Raw genomic sequence first — 25,995 nt, forward strand, 5'->3', positions numbered from 1 at the left:
ATCCTAGTTCCCTCTCTCTCTCCTCCTCCCCCGGCCCCCAACCAACCTCCATCCCATCCCCTGTCTGCTTCCCAGGGAGGATGAGGCCTTCCATGGGGAGCAAGTCTTCAAAGTCTGTCATGTCATTTGGAGCAGAGCCTAGACCCTCCCCCATGTATCTAGGCTGAGAGAGTATCCCTCTATGTGGATTCATATACTAGGGATAAATACTGATCCACTACCAGAGGCCCCAGGCCTCCTAACTGACACCCACGGTCAGGGGGTCTGGTTTGGTCCTATACTGGTTTCCCAGCTATCAGTCTGAAGTTCAGGAACTTCCCCTTGTTCAGGTCAGCAGTTTCTGTGGGTTTCCCCAGCCTGGTCTTGACCCCTTTTGCTCATCACTTCTCCCTCTCTGCAACTGGATTCCAGGAGTTTGGCTCAGTATTTAGATGTGGGTGTCTGCTTCTGCTCCCATCAGCTACTGGATAAAGGCTCTAGGATGGCATACAAGGTAGTCATCTATCTCATTATCAGGGAAGGGCATTTAAGGTAGGCTCTCCACTATTGCTTAGATTATTAGTTGGGGTCATTCTTGTAGATCTCTGGACACTTCCCTCAGCGTCAGATTTCTCTTAAAACCTATAATGGCTCCCTCTATTATGGTATCTCTTTCCTTGCTCTCTTCTATTTTTCTCCTGATTCAACCTTCCTGGACCCCTCATGTCTTCTTCTCCCCCGCTCTTCTCCTCTTCTCTTTCTCCTAACTCCCTCTCCCCCTCCCCACCTGCTCCCAATTTGCTCAGGAGATCTTGTCCCTTTCCCCTTCTCCGGGGGACCATGCATGTCTCTCTTAGTGTCCTCCTTGTTTCCTAGCTTCTCTAGCAGTGTGGATTACAGGCTGGTGATCCTATGTTCTATGTCTAAAAATCTATACATGCCATGTTTGTGTTTTTGTGACTGGGTTACTTCACTCAGGATGGTTTCTTCTAGTTGTGTGGCTATCTCTTAAGTGGATGCCCAAAAGGATTACTGACTCACAACTCTTCCATTTTTTATTGTTTTATATCATTTTAATTATGACCTATTTGTGCTCTTAGATCTACTGAGTTCCTTGTAGGTAGCATACAATTAGACTGTTTTTTTTCGGGGGGGGGGACACATCTGTTTTCTATAATATGGGATGGTTTTATTGCTTCATGTCCTACATTATTTCTACCTTTTATACTTAGTTCATTTTTGTAGGGAAATATTTTAATTGTCTTCTCATTTCTTTTTGTGTACATTCTATACTTGTTTCCTCATGGTTACCATGGAGATAATATTTAGTATCTTAAGGTTATAACACCCTACTTGGAATTTTTATCATATGAGTTTCTACAGTATACAAAGCCTCTGATTCTTCATTGAAACATCCTCATGTGTTGACATCAAAAATGATATTTCTATACATTAAGTGTCCATTACCATCAACTATTAATTTTAAGGTATCTGTTTCTTCAGTGGAGAATGAAATGTGGCATTATAAACTTACCTTACAGAAATACCAGCTTCTATAATTACTGTGAAGATTGTTTTTGATTGTAATTTGTCCAAAATTAACCAACAATATACTATTCAAGCCTTTTCTAGTGTAATTATTTTCTGAATATGGGAAGAGATTCCCATGCATTTCTTTTCCACCTTCCCCAATGTCCCTCATTTCGTGTGTGTGTGTGTGTGTGTGTGTGTGTGTGTATGTAATACATGTATATGTATGTGTTTGTTTATGCATGTATTTGTGTGTGTATATATGTGTATGTGTTTGTATATGCATGCATATGTGTATGTGCATATATGTGTGTGTATTTATGTGCGTATATGTGTGTGTTTGTATATACATGTGTGTATGTATGTGTATGTGTGTCTAAACATGCCTGTGCATTTTCAGGATCCAAGGGCTGCCTGCTAACCTTCATCCCCCTATCCACACCACTGGAGTTACAGGAGCATGTACAACTTTGTCTAGCTTTTTAAGTGGGTGCTGGGATTCCAACTCTGGTCCTCGTGCTTTCGCAGCAATCCCTCTTACCCACCTCATTATCTTATTTCGCTGTATGGTCATTTTTTAAAAACCTCTTTGATTCATTTAAAGTGAAATGAATAATGAGGAAGATGGTAGTAAAATATAATATATTTGAGGATCCCAAGGAGAACAAATGAAAAATTATATGCACTAAAGATATAGAGTAAGCATACTTAATACAGGAAACAGTGATGTTTCTCTAAAATGAAATTCACAAAAGAAGAGACTGTGAAGGAATGGAAAATGAGAAATGTTTTAGGATTGAAGGCAATATTTTGAGAGCTAGAGATATGGTTTATTGGTATCCTAGGTGCAATTTCCAGGACTGAAAGACAATGAAAACAGACAAACCAAATAAAACCCAAGACATTTCCTGAGAGAAGACATAGAAATGGTCAAAAGGTATAAGAAAAAAAAATGTTCAGCATAATGAATCACCAGGGCTATTCAGATCAAAGCTATGGTAAGATATAATTGCAGTGGTGAGAACATCTGGAGGGCCTGGTGGTTAACCAATCTAGCCAAAACAGCCAGTCCCAGATTCAATAAGAGACAATTATCAAACAATAATGGAGGAGAGTATGTCTGCATCTGGCTTCCTCCTGTACATGCATAGGTGAGCACTCCACATACCTAGATGCAGGTATGGAAAACACACACAAAAAAACATAAACTTAGAAATAAAGTAAATACAATTTGAAAAGAGGGCTGGGAGATGGTTCAACCCATGAAAGGCTAGGCTCACAATCAAAAATGTAAAATTAGGGATGGAGGGAGGGAGGGAGGGAGGGAAAGGGAACTGGGATCGACATGTAAAAGAATAAATTAAATTAAAAAAAATGCTTTGACTCCAAAATTTAAGTTCAAGGACAAGTTACTGGGGAAAAGGATTTCTATTTTTTTTGTTTCCACAGAAAATGAAAAGATGTGGATTCCTTCCAGACTAATGTAGTTTGATCACGCCAGACCGCCTGAAACAGAGTACAAGCTGATCCTACATTCCAAACAGCTGGACAAAGCAGCCTTACAGACTACAGCCAGGATTTCTGAATCTTCTTCGAATCCCCCATGACAGCGCCCCTTACCAGCAGGAAGTAGTTTGGAAAGAACAACGCCCAATTTCCCAAATATTGTGTATAAATGTTTGTTTTCATTTAATTGGACTTTGTTATATAAAATAAAATAAAATAAATTAATAAAAGAATAAAAAAAATAAAAATGTTGTAAAAGAAAAAAATGTAAAATTAGAAAAGGAAAAAACCCTCAGGAAAAATTGGCAAAAGGCCACACCACCTAGACCCTTGATAGTTGTCTTGGCTTGACGTGGAATGTCTCTCATGGTATCATAGTTTGGATGCCCATTCCCCAACTGTTGGTGCTGTTTCGGGAGGTCCAGAGACTTTAGGAGTCAGGACCTGCTTCGTTTAAGGAGGACAATAAAGGCAAGCCTTTGTCAGGTATATCCACGCTAGTTCTCCTTGTGTATGCCCTGCTTCCGGACTGTTAGGATGTACATTGCCTCAGCCGCACACATTCAGTGTCATGGGCTGAGCTGGCCCACACTGGCTTCCCCACCATTATGAAGGGATACCCTCTTAAGTCATGGGCCAAAAAATTTTCTTCATTAAGTTCTTTCTTTGTCAGCTATTTTGATCAAAGAGATGCAAAAGTAACTAATATGTAAGTGGGGGAGGGAGAGGGAATCCAAAATCTACTAACCTCATTGATGTTTGCTTCCTAAGTCTTTACTGGCTTTTTTTTTTCCTAGATCAAAGATACAGGTTTATAATTATTTGAGGGAGATGGCCAAGTGGCTGAAGCACTTGCTGAAAAGGAGTGAGGATTGCAGGTTTGGACCCCTAAAAGCTGTGTAAATGTTGGGTGGGTATGGATGGCTACTTGTAATTCCACACATGGGTCCTCACTGTGAGATGGCCACATGGGCAAGTGCTGGGTTTGACTGAGAGACCTTGCCTCAATGAATAATGTGGGAGAACTTTTGAGGATTGCTGGCATCAACATCTGGTCTCCACATGAATGCATCTCAACATACACCCACACACATGCAAGCATGCATATAAGCACATATTTACAACAGTCACACACATACACACACACATGAAAAAATAGAAAAAGAATATTTTTGATTGGATTTTTAAGTAGCAATTTTTCTTGAATGATGCTCTAGAAAAATATTAAGTTCTAAAAGGACCATTTCTCCCCTTACCACTACAGAGTTTCTAAGTCTTGTGGCCTTGAGTAGAGCTCACAAGAAGTCCCTTGTCCATGAAATTTTCATTCATTCAAGGTAAAATATACCAAAGTTATTAGTAATTTGAAATATTATTTTGAATGTATCACAATAGTAGCAGAAGGTGACTAAGCATGAAATCCAAAGACATGCAAGATCTTTGTGGAGGAACTAACAAAACATCCTCAGGGAGATGTGTGTAGCCCTATACATAGTCTGTGTCCATGGATATTTATGTATCTATATATGACCATAGGTACCCTTATGTATGCATAATAAGGGTATGTGTGAATGGCGTGTTTCTATGCCAATGAATATCTCAGTATTCCCTTGAATAAAATGTGGTAAGCTTATAATTAGGATGGAACCAGGAAAGGCCAAAAATAAGGCAGTTTTGAAGAACAGTAAGAGAATGAAGTCTTGTCCTCCCCGGTAAACATATGGAAAATCATATAATTAAGAGAGTGACGTTGGTAAGAGGCTAGAATAGGAAATGCGTGGACTGGAATGAGGAACTCCTGTTAACTTCTGGCTGTTAGCTTTCTTTCTGTGTTGAAAAGTTAACTTTGCACGTTCACACGGAGGGAACATTATTACTACTCTTCTTCGTGTGTGTCTTTCTTCCCTTTTTGAAATGCCGACTTTCACATGACAGCTCCTCATTGCCAATCTAGAACCAGTTCTTCTGTGCTTGGGTGAATTGGGTCTGCAGTGGTAAGAGAAACGTTCCAACAGGGATGTCTAACCTTTGAGATTCTCTAGGCCACACCAGACAAAGAATTATTACAGGTTCTGTACAGTGAGCTGCCTTGATTCCTGGTTATAATGTTGGAATGTAACCTTCTTTAGGGATGATTCACGAATTCAGTGGAGCAGCCTTAATATGTTCTTTTTTTTCCCTTAATCTTTTTAAATACCAAGAAATCTCCAGACACTGCCTTCAGACAGCAAGTTCTGATCTCTACCTTAGATTCTTAGCCTCCATCACCATTATAAACTGCATCTTCAGTCACCAACTGTCAGTTTCTAGCAAGAGGCCAGCAATCTAGAGAGGATCAACTCTATTCCATGTTGCCTTGACCTCCTGTTTCTTAACAGTCTTTGTGAAGTGTTTGGATCACTGGGACAAGAAGATATTACAAACTTGAGTCGATGGGGCCATCTTGTGCAGCATTCTTGGAGATTACCATAAATTATCTTTGGAGCTCCCTCCCAATGAAATGAAAGAGCATGAATTCATATCTATGCTACAAAAACTGTAAAAAAGAAAAAATCTAATTTGAATAAAAACAAACAAACAAACAAACAACCGGAGAGTCTGTTGAACTCCAGGCAAACTCAGTAAGTCCTTGTTTTGGCATCTTTGCATATGAAAGCGAGCTATGAAAATAAAAAGTTCTTGTTTACATATGTCCCCCAGTTCCTGCCTGCCCCATAAAACCGAGCATCTCTTCTTCCATAGAAGAACTGTATGCATTATTCTCTAAGTTCTGCAGGAGCCAAATCAAGGGACCCTGATGCATGCTTTCTGTTTGGAGGCTTGTGCTAACATTATATTTTTAGAGCATTCCAACACTTTGAATGTGGGAAGTTCCACTCTATTACCACATCTACCCACAAATGGTTAAATAGGATAGAACCATCGTAGTCTCCAATATTATAACCAGTGGCTTTCACTATTCCTCAGAGCAACTTTTGTAAACAACCACTGCCCAATGAGGGTTCTCTCTGTGTGCCTGTATGTGTGATGCCTGTGTGTGCCCAGATAAACGTGCGTGTGGGAGTCAGGGGTTGATGTCACATGTTTTGCTCTATCAATCCCCACATTATTATTATTACCACCATCATCATTATAGATAGGATCTTTCATTGAATCTGAAACTCATTGATTCAGTGGACTATCTGGTTAGTGAGATCTGGGGATCCACGTGACTTTACCCATCTCAGAGGTTAATAGACATGTGCCATCGTTCCTGGCTTTTACACAGGGGCCGGTGATCTGAACTCAGGTCCTCATGCTTGCATGTGAAGCAGTTTACCCACTGAACTATTTCCCAAGCCCCAATTAGTTTTCTTAAGTATTCTCATCTGCCAAGTGGTCTTAATAAATAGGTCATAGGTCTCTGTGTTACATGACATCATGTATTTAATAAAAAGACCGTCAAAGCAGCACCGATACAAGAGGTGGCTGCTGGGTAATTCTGTTTATCTGATTGTCTCTCACACACCAGCCTTAAAACGATAACATTCTAGCAATGGGAGACAGAAATAATTTTTATAAACTGTAAATATAGTTCATCAATAGAGAACCAGTACTCCAAGTCTCTCTCTGGAACTGGCAAAAGCGGCTTGGGGCCTCTAATCCCAATGTATTTTGACTTGATGTCTAGTCACCTTTCTTGAAGATATCTAATGCCCATGTAAAGCCATCACAGGGCAGACGACATCTCCACACTGCCAAGGGGCACTTCCAAGGAGCTTAATCCAAGGGATGTCATGAATTGATGTCAGGTTGCAAAGATCAATTGAGCACACATACTGTTGGTTTGAACCCTCTATGCGGAACTTCGAGAGTCGGGAGATTTGTAGACTCCATCTTGATGCATGATCTAATGATGCAAAAACCCCCAGGGGGAAAAAATAAAGAGAAGTGGAGTCAGGCTTCAAGAGCTTTGTCATAGGTGTATGGTGGGAGCTCTGGGTGAGCCAAGGATACTGCATGTTGCTAGGAGACAAGCATTTACTTTTGATGGTGAAGGGTGCTAATGGAGATGGGATAAAGGTATATAGTAACTGAGTATTCAGGAGCTTGGCCTCTGACCCAGGCTAGTTGAACCTGCCTTTATTTTCTTACCTGTCAAGTGGATTCTAATAATAGACCCTGTCCACATGGAGCTGTTATAAGAATGAAACATTTTAATATTTCAGGGTCTTAACACAGGTTCTAGCCTCTAGCCTAAATATGGTGTCTCAGTTTACCAATGAAATAACTAAGGATTGGATCTCCTGGCCTGACCCATAGAAGTCAACACTTTTTGAAATCCAAGTAAAGCTTTCAGCCCGTGATGGCAAGGGAGATTTTTTTTTTTTCCATCTTTGGAACAGATGGGTTTAATTTCTTCCCCTGCTAAGATTGCGGAACTATTTCTAGATACATATGAAAACAGCCGACTAGAGAATGGCCTTAAACTCATGTTGCTTGCTCAGTGATTTATGCAAGCTAAACGCTTGTGGATGGAAGAGAAAGCAAATTTAGATTAAATTCAGCAATGTCCAAAAGCAGGGAGTCCTTCCTGTATGTTTAGTCCTGTGTGATGAGAGCAAACCGCTCCATCTGGGGAGGCGAATTACTTCCGCGGCAGGCCCAGGGCACTTCGGAACACATTACCTTTCCCAATTAAGTGCCGTAAAAGAACGTGAATGTTTTGATTCTCTGATTTAAAATGTTCTGCCTGCAGTACCGAGTGTAATTTGGCATAAGTCGAATTAGACGAGCTACCTTGTCTGCTTAAGCTGCTCTCACAAGAGCATTGATTTGAAACAGCACCTAAAGAGGATGAGGAAATAAATCCGTCATGTATGTGTGAGCCACGTGGCTCAGTGAGAGGGCAACTAAAGTCACATAATCGTCAGCCTAAGCAGCAGCACTATTCTAAGGGCTGCTCACCAGCACCAAATTACACTCTGTCCAAACAGAGAAAATTAAATTAGACTGCTGATAAATTAAACCTCTTCCACTAGCAAGATTGCTCTGCCCTAAAGGAAGTTTCGTTCTGAGGAAAAAAGCAACTCCAATAATATGACAGCTGGATCCAGCCCCGAACTTATACAGCTATCCCGATAGGGCATCTTCTGCTCTCCCCTGCTCTCACCTCCCTCAGACAGTATGAAATTAACACCAGCAGGTTGGTTTGTATCCTGGGTGGTGGGGGACCTGCCTTTGTAGAGGGTGTCGGTGTTGCCATCATTTCAGAACAGCGTTTTGAAGTTCATCACACCAACTCTCAGGAGCTCACATTGGCGGTGTGGTGTTAGGGAAAGTACTCAATGACTGTCAAGCTGAAAAAGATGGCTTCCCCACTGCTCCCTGTAGGTCTGAAATGCTCTCTCAGGAATCCTGCTCTTCTGGGCTGGGTTAGGGCAGGGGTGGTTAAATGGTCCACGTAAAAGGAAAGGCAATACCTAGTTCAGGCATCCAGGCATGGGTGGTTGTGTGTGTGTGTGTGTGTGTGTGTGTGTGTGTGTGTGTCTTTCTGTCCTTGTAGCTGCTGGACTTGCCACTGTAGCATATGAAAACTGCCATACACAACACATACATGAGTGGTCAATGGCTATGTCCCCATGAAAGTATTTAAAAAAGAAGCAGCCTGCTATGAGTGGTATGCATAGGAAGTTAGACAGAGAAATAACACACACACACACACACACACACACACACACACACACACACACACCAATGGAAAAAATAGCTACTTGTTTAGAAAAGAAGAAAGGAGAAGCATCAGTTTTCATTTCTTAGAAGCAAACACAACACACACCAGTACACCTGGAAATCCCAGATTTCTAAAAGTGTTGAAGACAGTTTGCACCTGAGGGAGAAGACTCAAACATGCTCATGTATGTAGATATTCGGAAAATATGGCACCAAAGACTTCCAAAGTCCTAAAGAATTACTCTAGTCCAATAACAAGCCCTAGAAAACATTCAAGGCAGGAAAAGCAATATAAGCAGCAATCATAAATAGTAAAATGTAGTGTAAAACTTATGTAGATTATGATAAGTGACAGATTACAATATCTGCTAAAATTCATTTTTATAAAGAATATATATCCTTTAAGAGAGAAACATTAGTAATACCCTGAATTAAAAACAACTAGAGGACACTGTTTTCTTCCAGTCATCTGTCATCTCTGGGCTTTTAACAATCTGCCCTCCAGATACAGCAGGTCTGAGTCACATGTGAATTCCCAGAGGCTGTAGCAGCAGCATGCACAGGTCACATGTGAACTCTCAGAGACTGGCAGTATGCACAGGGCCTACACATGTTCAAGCCAGACAGGGTCCCAACACTGAGAAAGGAAGTGAACCTAGGCTTCTGACTATAATCAAAAAGCCATCTGCAATTTATACCTGTTTGCAAAAGAAAAATAGTTTTCCCCAAAGGAATCTCATTGGTTATATTAATTGTGCTTCAGGGTAGGTATCATGCCTAGGAGTGTTAGCCAACACAAAATGAACTCAATTGTATTTTTGTAGACTTTAGCCCTGACTTCAGTGACTTCTTGCAGGTGAGTCCAACTTCCTATGTTCCCACAAATAGTGCCACTGGCCAGAGACCAAATATTCAATACATGAGCCTGTATGGAAAATTCATATTCAAAACAACACACACACACACACACACACACACACACACACACACACACACACACAAACAGAGTGCTTTGAAATCTAGATATCATCAGCCATCACTGAAATAGGCAGAACAGAAAATAAACACATATTATAAGGAGATATACATTATCTACAGGCCAATGAGAGAAAATGATGATGGATTATTCAATACAGTATGGGAACAGCTGACTAGCCAACTAAGAGAAAAACTCATAAAGGGCTCTGCTTTACAACATATACAAAATAAACTGCAGAAGGATTGGATACCCAGGCGAAATGAGCACATCACAGGAGAATACAAGAGTACATCTGTTCAAGTTTGAGGTAGAGGGGCTTTCCCATGTAAGTCATGAAATGCATTATTTTTTCATTTAGAAATCGACAGTTTTGAATATATGAAGATAGGAAGTTACTATATAAACAAGTACTACAGTGAGGTAAAAAATAATGAATACCTTGATGAATTTGGAATGTGAAAATTTTAAAGACAAAAGCCCACAAAAATAAAATCAGCCAAATCATTGATCAAACACATTTTGCATAATCTTACCAGATTTTCCACTGCCTATGGCAGTCACTAATTCCTATATGCAACTGAACTCTGATTTTAGAAAATCATTGTACTCATGAACACATACCACACACACACACACACACACACACACACACGCACACGCACACACACACACTACAATCTACAGCACATGCCGCAAATGTAAATTTTTCCTTTCCTTTAACTGAATATGCACAGTGCCCTTATGAACCCCCAGACACTGAAAACGATAATTAGAGCTCCCAGAAGTGGATATAGAAAGGGCTTCTATATAAAAACAGATCTTAAAGTGTCCCAAATCAGATATTTGTTTTTGCTTCATAAGCAACTTGGTGGGAATGAAACCATCACACCCTTGTCTTTGTAGAAGACAGAGCCTCTTCTGTAAAGACCATGCAGTAACTTATGGATAAAGAAGCAGATGGTACAGATGTGTATAAGCAGAATATAAAAGAGGACAAGTGTCTTGGAGGAGGGGTGTGGTGTTCTATGCAGCAGTGGTCTAGAAATATCCCAGATGGAGCATTGCAAGCAAAACCAACTGAATCCCTCTTTAGAGAGTTAAAGGTGCCTAAAGCATTCAATGAACTTGAATCATCTGTACAGAGATAAGGCTCTAGTCTTCTGCATTTGGCTTCATAAATCTGTCTTAAGAAGCCTTGAGTCTACTCTAAAGTGATTATGGATCTAGCATCACCCAATATCCATATACATCCTGGGAATGAACCTTCAATGTTGATAACAATTCACAACATTTTTGTGAGACCTTGCAGAGTTTCTTACATAACACACACACACACACACACACACACACACACTACAATACCATCACCTATATTCATGGTAACCCAGAAGTCTTTGCAATGAGTTGCTACTTGGTTCATTCTGCATAGTGAAGCTGCCCACCATCTTTATTTCATTCTTAGTACATGTCTATATTGTCTAACTTTTGTGTAATGACCTTATAAAATTTATGGAATAGAAAAAACAATAAAAAGTACTTTGGAATTAAATTTAATTTACAGGCAAATTAATTTTATACATGAACAATAATGCTTCTCGAGCAATTGGGTAATGTGCATGCATAAGCTTTAAAATTATTCATACTTTGACTCTGTCATTGTGCCTTTGGGAATTGGCCCTAAAACATTGTCTTTGTGCACAAGAATCTTTGTGCAGAAACTTATTTATCAGAGTTTTATTTATAACAATTTGGAATTGAAATCCACATTTACTTAGGTTTGAAAATGCTATTTCTTAAAATATTATGGAGTAAAAGGTAAAGTGTTTGTAATAATGAGGGAAAACATGAAAAGTAAAGAATTACAGTTACAGGTAGGCACTATTTGTATGAGGAAATTTATATAAATTGCATACTTAATTATTTTCCTTTTAAAGATTTTATTTCTGTGTGCCTTTGTGCGGCTTGGTGCACATATAGAGGTCAGAAAACAACTTATAGGAGTCCATATCTCATTCTGCCACATGGATACAGAGGATGGAACTCAGGTTGTTTTGGTAACAAGCACCTGTTTCCATTGAGCCACCCCACAGGTTCCAGGCTATCTATTTAAAAAATAGAAACAGAAGACAATAAAATCACTGGGGGTGTAACTCAGTCGGTAGAGCGCTTGCTCAGCTGGCAATAGGCCTTGGTTTAATTCCTGTACTATCTAAACCTGGTATGGTATCACAAGGATACAATGCCATCACGAAGAGGTAAAGGCAGGAATTCAAGGGTGTCTTTGGCAACATAGTCATTCTCGGCCAAGAGAGGCTACATAAGATTCTGGGGGGAAAAAGAAAGCAATAAGAGTCAAGGTACCCCCCACTCCATTTATTGGTGAATATAAATGTTTTGGGTTTTTTTTTTTTCATCCTTATGGTGAGATCAGACAAGGCTTGAGATACTTAATATATGAAGGCCAAATTCAAATATCTTTCTGTACAGAGACACAGGTCTTGTACAAGCCACCAACCCTCGCAGTACCCAATTGTTCTAGTTTCCTGTCTATTACTTTGGTAGTCATGACTGAAAACAACTTGGGGAAGGAAAGGGCTTATTTGGCTTACAGATTCTAGTTCATCACCAAGAGAAGTCAAGGCAGGAACTGAAGCAGAGACCATGCAAGAGCAATTTGCCCAGGCTTAATCCTTATCCTTATGCCCAACTCATCTACAGGTTTACCTGTAAGGAAAGAGGGGTGGGAATGTGGAATAGCCCAGAGCCCACAGGCCCTCCCACATCAATCAATCATGAATCAAGAAAATACTCCCAGATGTAGGTGGAGTTTCTCTGTGTCCTGGCAGTTACTCCCAAGTAACCATATAGAGGCTTATTATTGATTATCAATGCTTGGTCAATAGCTTAGACTTGTCTCCAGCTAGCTCTTAAACTTAAATTAGTTCATTTCTATTAATCTTTGTGCTCCCTTGAGGCTCGTTTACTTCATCTATGAACTTCCAATCTTGCTTCTTCTGCATGTGGCTTGGGACTCCTCAGACTCTGCCCTTCTTCTTCCCAGCATTCCTCAGCCCCTAAAATCCTGCCTAGCTATCGGCTAGTTAGCTCCTTATTAACCAATGAGAGTAATACATATTGTACAAAATTATTCCACAGCACCTATAGTCTTGTCCAAAGGGCTGATCTGGTGGAGGAAATTTTTCAGTTGAGATTTACTCTTCCTAGGGTACTCTGGCTTTTGTCAAGTTGACAAAACCTAAGCAGCACAAATTGGCCCTTGGTCTGCTTGGCACACACATACATTACTATTCAACCATAACCTTTTCCTTCCTATTTTTACCCCAAATCATGCTGATTTTAATATTAAGATAAAAAGATATTAATACTAAAATAACTTTAAAAGTTACAGTTTTTAAAAAAGTTCAAACACTTTGAAATTTCAATGTCCTTTTAAAATACCTGGCCTCCTAACTGTGGACTCCCATAGAATTAAAATAAAGGTAAATGCTTCTGACCAAGGGCACAGCAATAGCAATAACCAGATCAAAGCAAAACCAAATTCCAACTGAACAAATAGCTCAGTATCTGACATCTGGGACTCACTTAGCACCTTCTGGATTCCAATGGGCCTGGGCAGTCAAATTCTCCAGCTCTGGTACCAAAACACACAGAGCTCATGCAGTAGGCTTAGCTCACCCAGTCCTGGCAGCTCTAAAATGCTAGGGTCTCTAATGCAACTTAGGCTGCACTGCCCCCAATGGCTTCTCTTAGCCTCCTCAGGGATTCCAACTCTACCACATGGTGCTAAGCCTCTACTTCTCTCCATGACCCTTTCCATCCTGCAGCCTCTACTGCAATCAAGGCTGTAACTTTACCAGAGGTCTCTCCTGGCTTCTCACAGTACCAGGATCAGTTTCTTTCCATGACCCCTTTATGCCTTCCCTCTGGCCCACAGCTTCTGGATGCTGACCCTGAGGAAACACTTCACACAAGATTTAGCCTCAGGGATGCTGGTCTCTTATTAACCTCACCTTTCAGCCTACCTAACCAGCATCAGTTGTCCTGGCAAAGCAAAGTTTCATTTCTACATATCCTTAGTCCAAAATATTGTAGGCATGGTCTGATAGTCTTTGCTTCCCTCTGAAACTTCAAGCCAGGCCTCCATTGTCTGTGTTGCTCCCAGCATTGTTTTCCAAGTTCCCCAAGCAGTTCATGAATACTCAATGGTTTTCACATCTGAAAGTTCCCAAATCCTCTGCCGTACTTCCACAAAATAGTCCAGGAATAAATGTTGCATGATCAGGCCTATTTCAGCAATGCCCCATGCTCTTTATTCTAATTTCTGTTTGTGTTTACTGTATGTCTTTAAGAAGAACACCATGACCAAATGTAATGTGGGGAAGAGAAAGGTTTATTTGCCTTATGAGTTCTGAGATCAAAGGGACAGTGCTTACTGGCTTGCTTTCCATGGCTGCTTCATTACAGAATACAGGGGTGGCACCAACCACAGCGAACTACAGTTATGCCAAGGGCTAAACTGGTGAAGATAATTCTTCAACTGAGGGTCCCTCTTGCCAGTGGCTCAAGTTTAAGTCAAGTTCTGCCTGGTTTATACTACTTGTTGGTGTTCCTGGGTCTATGGGAATGGAAAGTAGCAACAATGTAGAAAAACACCCAACAATAAAAAGTACATTGTCAATCTTGGTTCCACAAATGGGCAAGGACAGGATATCACAAACATAGGGTTAAGGGAAAACTTTGAACAACTTTGCAGGTCTCTTGAATTTGCCTGGGTGAACAACCTAGTTCCGGGACCAGAATGCCACTGAAGAGGAGGTTTGGCTCACATGGAGGGAGACACGGAACAATAGTTTAATTGTATTTGTTTTTCTGAGACCTATTCCCTTGAGTTCCCATGTATAGTTTAGTTCAGCAATATTTATTGAGCAGAAATCCACTGTAACTTACTAACCAGGACTTTTGGGGGTTTTGTCCCTTTTCTCAATATGAAGTTAAGTCACATGTAAGTTCAAATATTATATAGGGTTTTAACCCTGACAGATTATGTTAGGAGACTCATTTGGCTTTAGAAGCATGGCAGTGTGAAAATGTTCTGTGAGCTTTGTTTTTAGAATAAGTTTTAATCTGTTAGGGATGTAGACCAAGGTACCTAAGGATAAAATATGATACTGAGGAGGAGACAAGACAAACGATAAAATGGCCCACTTGCTGCTAGTTGCTAAAGCTTGAGGAAAGAACACTTTGTGTGAATTGGAGGGTGCAGCTGATAGAATTGGTTCTTTTATGAATACAGAGAAATCTAGACGGTGTCAGATAAAAATAATTGCGAGGATGAATTGTGAAGTAAAGTGAATTGTTTAGAGAATATTACCTAGGCTTTTAAGAAAAAAAAAAGTGCATTCTTCAGTCTTTGGGTGTAATGAATATTCTCCAGATGTTAGTTCATTTGGTGTAGAATGGCACTTCTGTTTCTCTGTGTGGATGAGCTGTACTGTGACAGTGGCTCTCTAAATCACCCCCTCTTGTGTTGAGGTCAGTCTGTGACTTTCCATCCAGAAGTGTTTGTTTGGTGAAATTTGGTGTGCTACTGCTCAGTGAATAAATGTTCAGGGTAGTAAAGCTTGCTTGATGGATTATCCCCTTAGTCAATAAGAAGTCACTTCCTTTGTCTTTTCTAACTTTGTGTTAAAGTCTAATTCATCAGATACTAGTATGGCTAAACCCATGTGATATTTCTAGTGCTATTTGCCGAGAGAGAGAGAGAGAGAGAGAGAGAGAGAGAGAGAGAGAGAGAGAGAGAGAGAGAGAGATTGTGTGTTGTCTTAAGACAGAGTTTCTTTGGCTAGTCTGAAACTCACTGTATTGGCCACAGCCAAGCTGTCCCCAGGCTCATGGACATCCACTTGCCTCTGTGTGACTGCTAAGTGCATGCACCACCACACCTGGCTGCCTGGAATTCTTTCCACTACTTTTTACTCTTAAAGCTGTGATTTTCTTTGCCAGGAAAGTGCATTTTTTTTTTTCCTTAAGGCAACTAGTAGATGGGTCCCATTTAAAAACCCAGTCTATGTCTCTTGATAAGAAAACTGAGACCATAAACATTCAAAGGTATTGTTGGGATGTAATTATTGGTTCCTGTCGTTTTGTTGTTTTAGTCATGAGGAATTAAGGAGGGAATAAAAATGAAGGGAAGAGCATGATAGGGGATACAGTTCCTCACAAGACCTTCCTCTGTCCAGCCTTTCCTTGCGATGGGGGTACAGGGAACCCTTTACAGGGACAGAGTATGGGTGCAGTCCCTCGTGTATGTGAGCATGGGACTGCTAAAGGTTTTGCTTTTGTGTGGTTAGTTACAAGCCTGCTTACCAAGCTTACCTTAGCATAGTCTCTAGCATGAATGGAGCGTTAGTATAGAGCATGGCTCCATGGGTTCTTGTGTGAGCGCACGGTGTGTGGGGCTGTTTTTTCTTTGGTGATCTACACCAGTCTGTTGCTTAGATCAGAGTTCTACCTCATGGGATACTACTGCATAGCCCCAATCCAAAGTTTTAGTCCTCTAGTCACAAGGTGTTTTTAGGTCAGATCTCAGAGTCTGGCCCTGTGCTCTGTCTTCCCAGCCATTTGGTGTGTATGTGGAAGTAGGGGGCATGGCTCCTTCAGAGAGGTCTGGGCACCAGTTTAAGCAGGGGTCTTTTGAAAGTGGCTTCTTGCCTCTCACTGGTCAAGATGAGAGAAAAAGGTTTACCCAGCAGGGCTCCTCCCTCTGCTGGCTCAGCGGCTTAGGTGGCTTTTGTCTTCCACCCCTCTGTGTCTCCTCTTTAAATGACCTGAAACTGCAAGTGTTGTCTAGGCTCTCTGGCGTCTCATTGTCTCAAGCCGCTCGGTTCCCAGGCTCAGCAGGAGCGCTCAGGACAGTGTCTGGGTAGAGCAACACCAATGGAGGCTGAGCTCTCTGGAAGGGACCCTAGACTCCCTTGTTGTGTTTGCCAGAGTTTCCTTCCCTTCCTCGCTCCTCTTCTGCCTGATCTTTCCGTCTCACCTTCACCAGTAGCCACCGTGTGGGATGGCTGCTCTCCAAGAACCCAGTTCATGTCTAGACCCGAGTGTCGCCACCTTCTCCAACGTAATGAGTATTTTCTATCTGTTCTGCTTCTCTAGAGAATCCTGACCAATATGAACATACATTGTGATATACTTACAAACAACAAAGTAGAGCAGCTATTCTCTGTGGGTCGCAACCATCAGAAAACACATATTTCGGATGTCTTAGGAACCCGCCACCCCGCCGCCCAACCATGAATTGATTTGGGTTGCTACTTCATAACTGTGATATTGCTGTTGAGCTTTGCTTCAGTTCCTTAGACCATCAAAACTGTTTACCAATGGTCACCGTTTACAGGTTGAGAATCCCTGAAATAGATTCCATGTGCTCAGTGACTTCTAGTTAGGTGTCACCTCTGGACATGTCCAGAAACTCTTAAGCTAACATCTCAAACTACGAACCAGTTTTTTCAATATGTGAGGCCTATTGAGGAAGACATCATATCAAAGATGTAACTGGTTAGTTTGTACACAATAGAGTTACTTCTCATAGTTCTTGCTGCTGGATAAGCTGGCATGGCTGCTGTGTGGTAAGGGTAACCCTTCATTCATTTATTGCTGCATCCTCTGTAGGCTGACGAATCCTGCATCCTTACATGGCGGCAGGTATGAAAGAGCAAGAGAGCTCTACATTCAGCGTTGAGTCCTTTTATAATAGCTCTGAGTCCATCCACAAGGGAGGGTGAAGTTATTATGCCTTAGTCACTTGCTAAAGAGCATAATTCTTAATCCTGAGAATGAGGCTTTGACACTTTCTGTTGTTGTTGTTGTTAATGTTACTAATACGTTTAGTTAGCCTGTGAACAATGGGTTTCATTATGGCATTTTCACACATAAATATTGCCATACCTTGATGCAGTAGCCATTTCAATCTTCCCATCTTATCCCCTTTCTGTCCACACCCTAGCAGTTCCCTTTCTGAGTTCATATCAGATTCACATATACATATATAACTCTAGACTCTCGACCAGAGAAAAGTTGTGTTCTGTCTTTCTTTTCCCCTGTTATCCTCGCCCTCTTCTCGTTAGCTCTTCCCCTTCTCTCACAGTATCCCGTCTGTTTTCATATATAAATGCACATATATACATATGTATGTATATATATATTTATATTCATCTTTTCATCTAGATCTATATTCTGTAAATGACAGAAAACATGACATTTGTCTTTATAGGTCTGGCTTATTTTACCTACTATGATGATCTAAGTTCCATATACTTACTGCCTTGCAGATGGCATAATTTCAATTCATTATAGCTGAGTAAAATGCCATTCAAATAGCCAAGACCTGTAACTAGCATAGATGGCCATCAAACTATGAATGGATGAACATAAAGATTGGAGGAAATATCATCATTCAAATTGTAGTATATGTCTACCAGCTTCCTACAGTGGTGATAGTTTTCCTTTGTGTGTGTGGTGTGTGCATGCGTGCACATGTGTGCCATAGCACGTATGCAGAAGTCAGTGGCTGACTTTAAGGAGTTGGTTCTCTCCTTTCACGATGGATTCTGGAGATCAAAATCAGGATATCAGGTGTGTACTGCAATCATTTAATTCCCCAAGACACTCACCAACCCACCAATGGTAATACATCACATATTATAGTATATTGTTATAGTTAGGTACTAATGTTCATATAATCTTCCAATCTTGCATGGGTTTCACCATACTGATTTGAGTTTGTGTGTGTCTGTATTCAAGTCTATGTAGCTTTTATATGTATACTTGTGTGTTTACTACCACACAAACCAGAGATTCGGTTTAAAAAAAAAAAAACAGATGTAGTTTTGAATAGCTGCATGGGTTTAAAAAAGCAGCTTCCTCATCATCATTTGTCTTCTACACCAAGGGCATCCTTGTTTGCAAGCCTGTTGTAAACAATTATGTAACTTTAAGTGAGTGACTCCCACTTCTCTGCAAAAATCTAGGTTGTGACCCTCATTTCCTGTAGTTATCACGAAACTTAAGGAGATATTATGCAAAATACACCCCACAATTTGCCAAGAAGATGCGCAAGATATGGATGCTGTTACCATAGAGATGATAACCTGGAGTGTTGATGGTAGATGAATCTTAACAACTGCAAGAAAGCATGAAAGAATTAGAAAGAAAATTAACAATAATGAATGGGGAAAAGACATTTCTGAAAGAGATACCTTCGCTAGACATCAAATATCAACTTCACCCCCACCAAAAGACCGCAATACTAACAAGCTGTCAGGGATGTCTTTCCCCCTAAATCTAAGTACTACACAGAAATTACATGTCTTATCATATTTTTTAGTTAATTAGGAATAATATATAAGTAGTAATGTTATACACTAAACAATGGTACTAAAAAAATAGCAAATGCTTGCAAATGAGGCTCAGAGAAATGGAAGTCCCTAAAGTCGTGTCTCTATCTTCATCTTGGCAGACACATTTTAAGAAGATTCCCGTGGAAGAGTGATGTCCCTTCAGACCTGGAGCTCTATTCTCAATGCCCCAGGGACATTTGTGTACCATGCCCTGATAAACATAGTTGCTTGACGCCTTTCATCACATCTCCTGCTTCTGCTCAGTGAAGGCCACACCCTCTGTGCTGGATAACATGAGTGTTTGAGCCGAAGCTTTCTTTCTTGAGTCACTCATGTTCATCAGACTACTGTCATATGATGATGGCTGGGCAGTAGCTTCAAACACATCTTTAAACTCCATGATGGCTAAAACAGAGAACCATTTTCAGGACTTGAAGATGCAGTATGGTGAATCTTCTTAGATGAGGTCAGCTCCTCAAAATTACTGTTCATTGAGAAAAACAAAATGAAAGAAAACAGGAGGCTGCAACTCCACAGTGTGCGACATTCCAGATGTTCCTAATGAAACAAATTCAGGAGTGAATATAAAACATGGCCTATTCAGGGGCCCAGGTATCTATCTTCAAATGGGACGTATTTCCTCCACTCAATTTGGAACAATTTTAGGAAGTTTATTATATGCCTCAGATGTGGAGAAACGAAGGGGGTCTTTGGAAATGAACTTTCAAGTTATACAGGCTCTCCTGCTCCATTTTGGGCTGGACAAGAACTCCTGAGGTCTCCCTGGAATCTGAATTGTAAAGTATGTGGTCTGACTTTAGCAGGACCCAGCCTATGGTTTTAAACTGATATTGCCCTCTACAGAGAACTCCTGAAGCCAGAAGGGTATCTGTGTCATTCTAATGGCTTACACGGCCTTTCTCAACAATAACACCACTGGCAGTTTGGACCTCATAGTCAATCTTTTGTTGTGAGACACCCTGTATGCCACAGGATATGTATAGATACCCCTAGCTTCTACCCTCTAGTCCACAAAGCACAAGTCCCAAATTGTGACAACCATGTTTCCATATACTGCCGCGCGCCCCCTTGTGGAAAGACAGTGAAATCACATCACTATGAAAACATCGCCAGATTCCATTTTTATTAGCTGTGAATTTCTTCACTCTGGGTATTTCTGCTGAGCACTGGGCATGTGCCAGGGCTTTGGAGGAAAATTAAAGAGGATCCAGGTTTGGTCTTGAATAATTGTTTTCTCCTAAGGCGACATTTGGTGGTGTACATGGACGTTAAGCCATTCCCCAGCAATGACCTTGAATTGGAAAAACCTTATGTGACCACACAGACATTCAACTGCCATTCCTTCCAAGAAGAATTAGCTAGGTCTTAGGCAAAGAAACATTTCTGTACAGGCCTTTCAATTTCTAGTAAGAAAAAAAATAAAATAAAAATAAAAAAGGCTACTGTGTCCAGGCTTGACACTCAGAGCATACGCCTGCAACCCCATGAAATTTGTTTTCTCTCTGAGTAATGGGCTCCTGCACCCTGTCTCCATGGCATCTGTGGGATCAAAGGCATTTATTTCACAGCAAATATTAAGGCCTGAACAGCTTAATCTTGACAGAAGGCAGAATTCTCTCGGGAAAATGCAGTGTTCAAACAAAAATAATTCGTTAATGCCTTTACCCAGACCTTCAGAATTTTGTATGCCAGATGTATTGATCCAGTCCCTCATATGATTGTTAGACTTTGGATAGCAGGTCAAATCAACATTTTTGAAATAAAGATTACCTCTCATTGCCATTATCTAAATCTGATGGTGGTTGCAGTGACCCAAGTGCTACAGCCTCAGAGGGAACCATTTTCTCTGGGCTCTTTTTCCCCAAAAGCATTAGAGATCTGGGGCCCAAATGATACTGAGATCTGGGGGAAGGATGACGTTAGTGCAATAGGGAGCACAGTAATGTCTCTGTGTAATAGTCACTCTCACATTTTCCCAGGCACAGGCTGTTTTCAAGAGAGAAATCTTTGAGCCACCTTATACTCCAGTCATATAAAAACATCACCAGAAGAAATGGAAAGGTGGCTCTAGACTGTAATGAGATGTTGAATTAAGAGAAGAGAGAGTAGGAAACTCTGCAGGACTTGGGGCATCTTTGTTCTGGATGCAGATCACTTTTATCCTGAGATGGTCTTTTATGTAATGTCCCTTTTATTTTGTTAAGGCTTAAAGTTAAGATTCTCTTAGGCTGTGTTTCCTGTTTTTGTTGATTTAGGCAGGACAAACTCAAGTTTACTAAGACCCCTCCCAACACTCATTCTATATGTGTTTAGGGCTGGCTACACTCACCCTACCAGGTAGGCATCTATAAGATCACACACAATCAATGCGCATGCACCATGAACTTTGTCTACCAGAAAATGACAAGCTAACTCTACAAAAACCCTGTAGACAGGTCAACACATCTCAGATTCAGAAGTCTGAACTGCAGTGAGTTAAACTTCCAGTGACTTAATAAATAAAGCATTGGTAATGATACGACAAGGGCAGCATCATATTTTCTTTCCCTATGTTATAATACACTGACAAAAGCAACTTAACAATGGACAAACCTTTTGTTCTGATGTATAGTTCAGGCACAAGGTCCATCATGGCCAAAACAAAGCGGTAGGAGCTTGAAGCAGCAGGTCACAGGACTCAGTTTGCTTCCCATTTTATTCAGGATCCTCTGCTCAAGAAATGGCCCCACCCACAAAGAAGATGGGACATCACATATCAGTTCACATAATCGAGATGCTGCCATCACCCTCGAAGGCATGATCAGAGGTCTCCCCAAGTGATTCTAGCTTTATCACAGGTAGTCAAAATGACTCCAGGTCAGTGGTAGTAAAACTTGCTCGGAAATCTTGGTTTATATTTTTCCTGCTCAGATAATTTTTAATTAGAAATGCTATTTTGTGCATGTACACAGGAACTCTTTTGTTTATTTTACAGTGCTGGCAACAAATGCTATTTTGTGCCTATACATAGGAACTTTTTTGTTTATTTGCTTATTTATTTGTTTACATATTTTGCAGTGCTAGCAACTGAACTGAAGGTTCTCATGCATGCTGGACAAGTCTTCTACACTGAAGATACTCCAGGTCTCTTTTTACTTTGAAACAGGGTGCCACTAAATTACGCAGACTGGCCTTGAACTCACTATGCAGCTGAGGTTAGCCTTGAATTTGCAATCCTCTTGCCTTAACTTCCTAAGTAGCTGGGATTACCGGCCTGTGGCCTCAGGAAAGGAAAGCCGTGATCTTTTCCTGCTTTCAGACAGGTGACCAAGGACTGTGTTGGGAGAAAAAGTTACTGGTATTCTAGTTTTCCCCATTGATATAAATGAGTCTCTTTTGAATGTAGACTTCATGGAGTACTCTTTTAATAATTTATTTATAAGTATTATTTTTCAGGTCCAGGAAATGGTAGGAAACACAGTTGTTTCTTTTCAGCAGAATAAAAGAACACACAAAGGGGGAAAACAGAAAGGAAGAAAGGAAGGAAGAAAGGAAGAAAAGAGCATTACTGTTTCATGAAGGCGGAGGGAGACATTCTGATAGATATCATTGCACTAATCCATTTATTTTTGTAATAAAGATTAGTTATAAGTTCATTTCAAGGCTATGTTATTATTATATTATATTATATTATATTATATTATATTATATTATTCCTGAGTCTTAGAGTACCTATCAAGTTTTTCCCTATGGTTCTAAACTATTGAAATTTCAAACACACTGGCACTGTAAACTTCTTTTAGCTTCCTGCATTAGTGTATGTATGATTTGGACAGTATAAATTTGACTAAGAGTGAGGAATGAAGAGATAACGAAACAAAGTGCACACTGGGATAGAGAATGCACACCTACAACATAGTATAGATTCCCCAACTTTATCCAGGGCATCCTATGAGCACCCTCAGAATCCTTCTCAACCCAAACAGCCATGACCACTCAATTATCCTGGGCACCAGAGAGGAAATCTATTTACCATTATGGGGCACAGAATTTATGTGATTAGATGACAAGAAATCATGGATAACTGAATGAAAAATATTTCTGAGTACTCACCAGGCAGGTGGCCTAAAGGGTCTGAATTGAAAGATGCCTTCGACATAAATTTTACAAACAAGGAAGCTAAGTTTCACAAGGCTGTTCCCTGACAAACTTGGGTATAATTGACGACAACCATAAATAGCATGTTTCAGTGGTATCACGGTGAACACCATCCCACCCATCAATCAGAAGCACGCATCTGCATTTTAAAATCTGCCCATAATTGCTTATTATTTGAGTTTACTGTTGGAAAAGCACTCGTGGCCCTATATACTGTGAATAATGGCATCTCCACTATAATGTTAGATGATTTGCATGATGTAGACCGCAAGTCTCTAGCATGACATTTCCCTCTATTCTCATTACTGGCTATTCACAGCATCCAAAGATGTGACAGAAGCCCCTACTACGATGTCCTGGATCACTGCCAGGCCCAAGGCACCATAGCCATGCTCGCAACGGTTCTCTCTGGCTAAGTTAGATGCATGATAAAATGGAGACAAGGATCCCAAAGTAATTGCCTCACAGGACACTGAAACAAAGGCAACACAACACAAGGTGGACAAGGGAAAGCTTTCACGGACCTTAAAATTGAATTTGGAGTCACTAATACAGCTGGGAAATGACAGCGTTGAATGACTCCAGGTCACTTACAGCAGAGAAAGGGACCTTATTTCAAAGAAATTGCCCTGTCTTGCAAGATAAAAAGGAGACATGGACACACAAAGAGAAAATGTAGCTGCTGCAGAGCCCACGGAGGGAAAGCTGGAGAGCCAATCATTAGCGGTGGAGAGGATGTGGGACACCATGGGTTTCTTCCACCTCTGGGCTAGAAATGCACTTTCTTTTGAGGCAAAGCTTGAAATATAGGTCAGCTCCAAATAGTCATCTGTGCTTAGTGGGCCATTTTCAGGAGTGGAAAAAGCAAGGACATTATATGATTCTGTTCACTGGCAGCTGGATCATAATGGCAGATCACGTTTGGATCAGTTTTAAGCCACATGGTTTCCGTAGTTAGAGGGTGGAGCCAGAAGCACCACTTTGTACTCACTGGATTAGTTGGGCAGATCAACATCTGCCTTGTTGTGGAGACGTTTGAGCAAGAATTTTCTCTCCCATTTTTTCCTAGAACTTTCAGTTTCAGGTTCCACATTATCTGTGATTTACTTTGTTACCTTTTCTTGTGTGGAATACAAGGTATGAATCAAAATTTGAATTTGCACAAGGGTAGCTAATTTTTTGAGCACCATTTGCTGGAAGTACTGTCTTTTTGGATTCATTCTTTTACCTTTGAAATGAATCAGTTAACACAAGTATGTGTGTGTTTATTTCTGGATTTTCTCCTCTGACCCAGTGATTTATTAGTTTATCCTTTTACTGTTGTTGTATGGGTCTGATGACTGTACATTTCTAAGAAGCCCTTTAAAAATTATGTGTATCTGTCAGTGTGTGGGTATATACGTGTGGTGTGAGAGCACTACCTGAGGAGGCCAGGAGGGGGCACTGGATCCTCTGAAGGTGGAATTACAGGAGGCTATGAGCCACCCAACTGGGAACCAAAAACAGTGTGTGGCCTCAATCTCTGAGGCATCTCTTCAGCTCTTAAGAGGTCTTAAGTTTGGTGTATTCTGATGTGTTTGTTTTCTGAAGCTCTATTGGCTATTGCAGCTCAATTTCCTACCATTTATAGTTCAGAATTATCTTACACACACACACACGCACACACACACACACACACACACACACCCCTTTATCAATGATTACTTATTAAGACAAATGGCTTCATGTATTTATATTGTCATTTTCTCATTTACTGTTTCTCTGAAGTGTCAGCTTGCCTTTCTCACATCAAGTGGTTGGGACATTAAAGAAGATCACATTGAATATTCTGTCATTAGTTCTTTACTTTATCCTATGTTACACACCGTTTGTGAAAAATACATTTACAATATAGCAAACAACATAGTTACTCATAGCAGCTGGAATCTTTTAAGCATATACACCTTGGCTTTCATCCCTTCTTAATAACTGTGGTCTCTATATTTCTAGAATCATTCCATAATAAATTCCCCCCCTATTGTTTTTCTACAAGACATACTTTAAATTCACTTAACTCAGTTACACCCTTCCTCCTTCAAAACTGATCTTAAGCTTCTCCCCCAAAGGCAAAAATAGTTGAGAGAGAGAGAGAGAAAAAGAGAGAGAGAGAATACCCCAATCAAATTTAAATATATTTTGTGAGTCAATGTAGTATGCGACTCTATGCATCCGAGTTTGCCTAGTTAGAGAGAAAAGTGACACATTATATAAAATGGATTATTTTGATAACTTTTATTTTGTTTTTTTTTTCCTGAGGACCAAATGCAGAAAATATTTTCTTCACTTTACACTAATAGGAGCCAAAATTTGAGATACAGTATAATAGGCTCAACATCAATTTCCCAGATATGCAAAAGTAAGATTCATTTAAAACTTCATTACTGAAGTGTGAGTTAATAAAACAAAGCTTTGAAGGGAAGGGTTAGTGTCTTATGCTATGTTTTGGAAAATTTTAGAAAGTATTGTGGTGTTTCTTTTAGTATATACCTCTTACTTATTCTATTATACATATATACATTCATGTTATATCTTTTGTACTTAATGTATTAATTACTTTTTTTGATGCTCAGATAAAATATCTTTCAAAAGCAACTTAATGAAGGAAAAGGGTCCCCTTGGCTTACAGTTTGAGGGGACATGCTCCACCACAGTAGGGAGTCACAGCAATCA

Source organism: Phodopus roborovskii, unplaced genomic scaffold (assembly GCF_943737965.1).
Source record: "Phodopus roborovskii unplaced genomic scaffold, PHOROB, whole genome shotgun sequence".
NCBI classification, from domain to species: domain Eukaryota; kingdom Metazoa; phylum Chordata; class Mammalia; order Rodentia; family Cricetidae; genus Phodopus; species Phodopus roborovskii.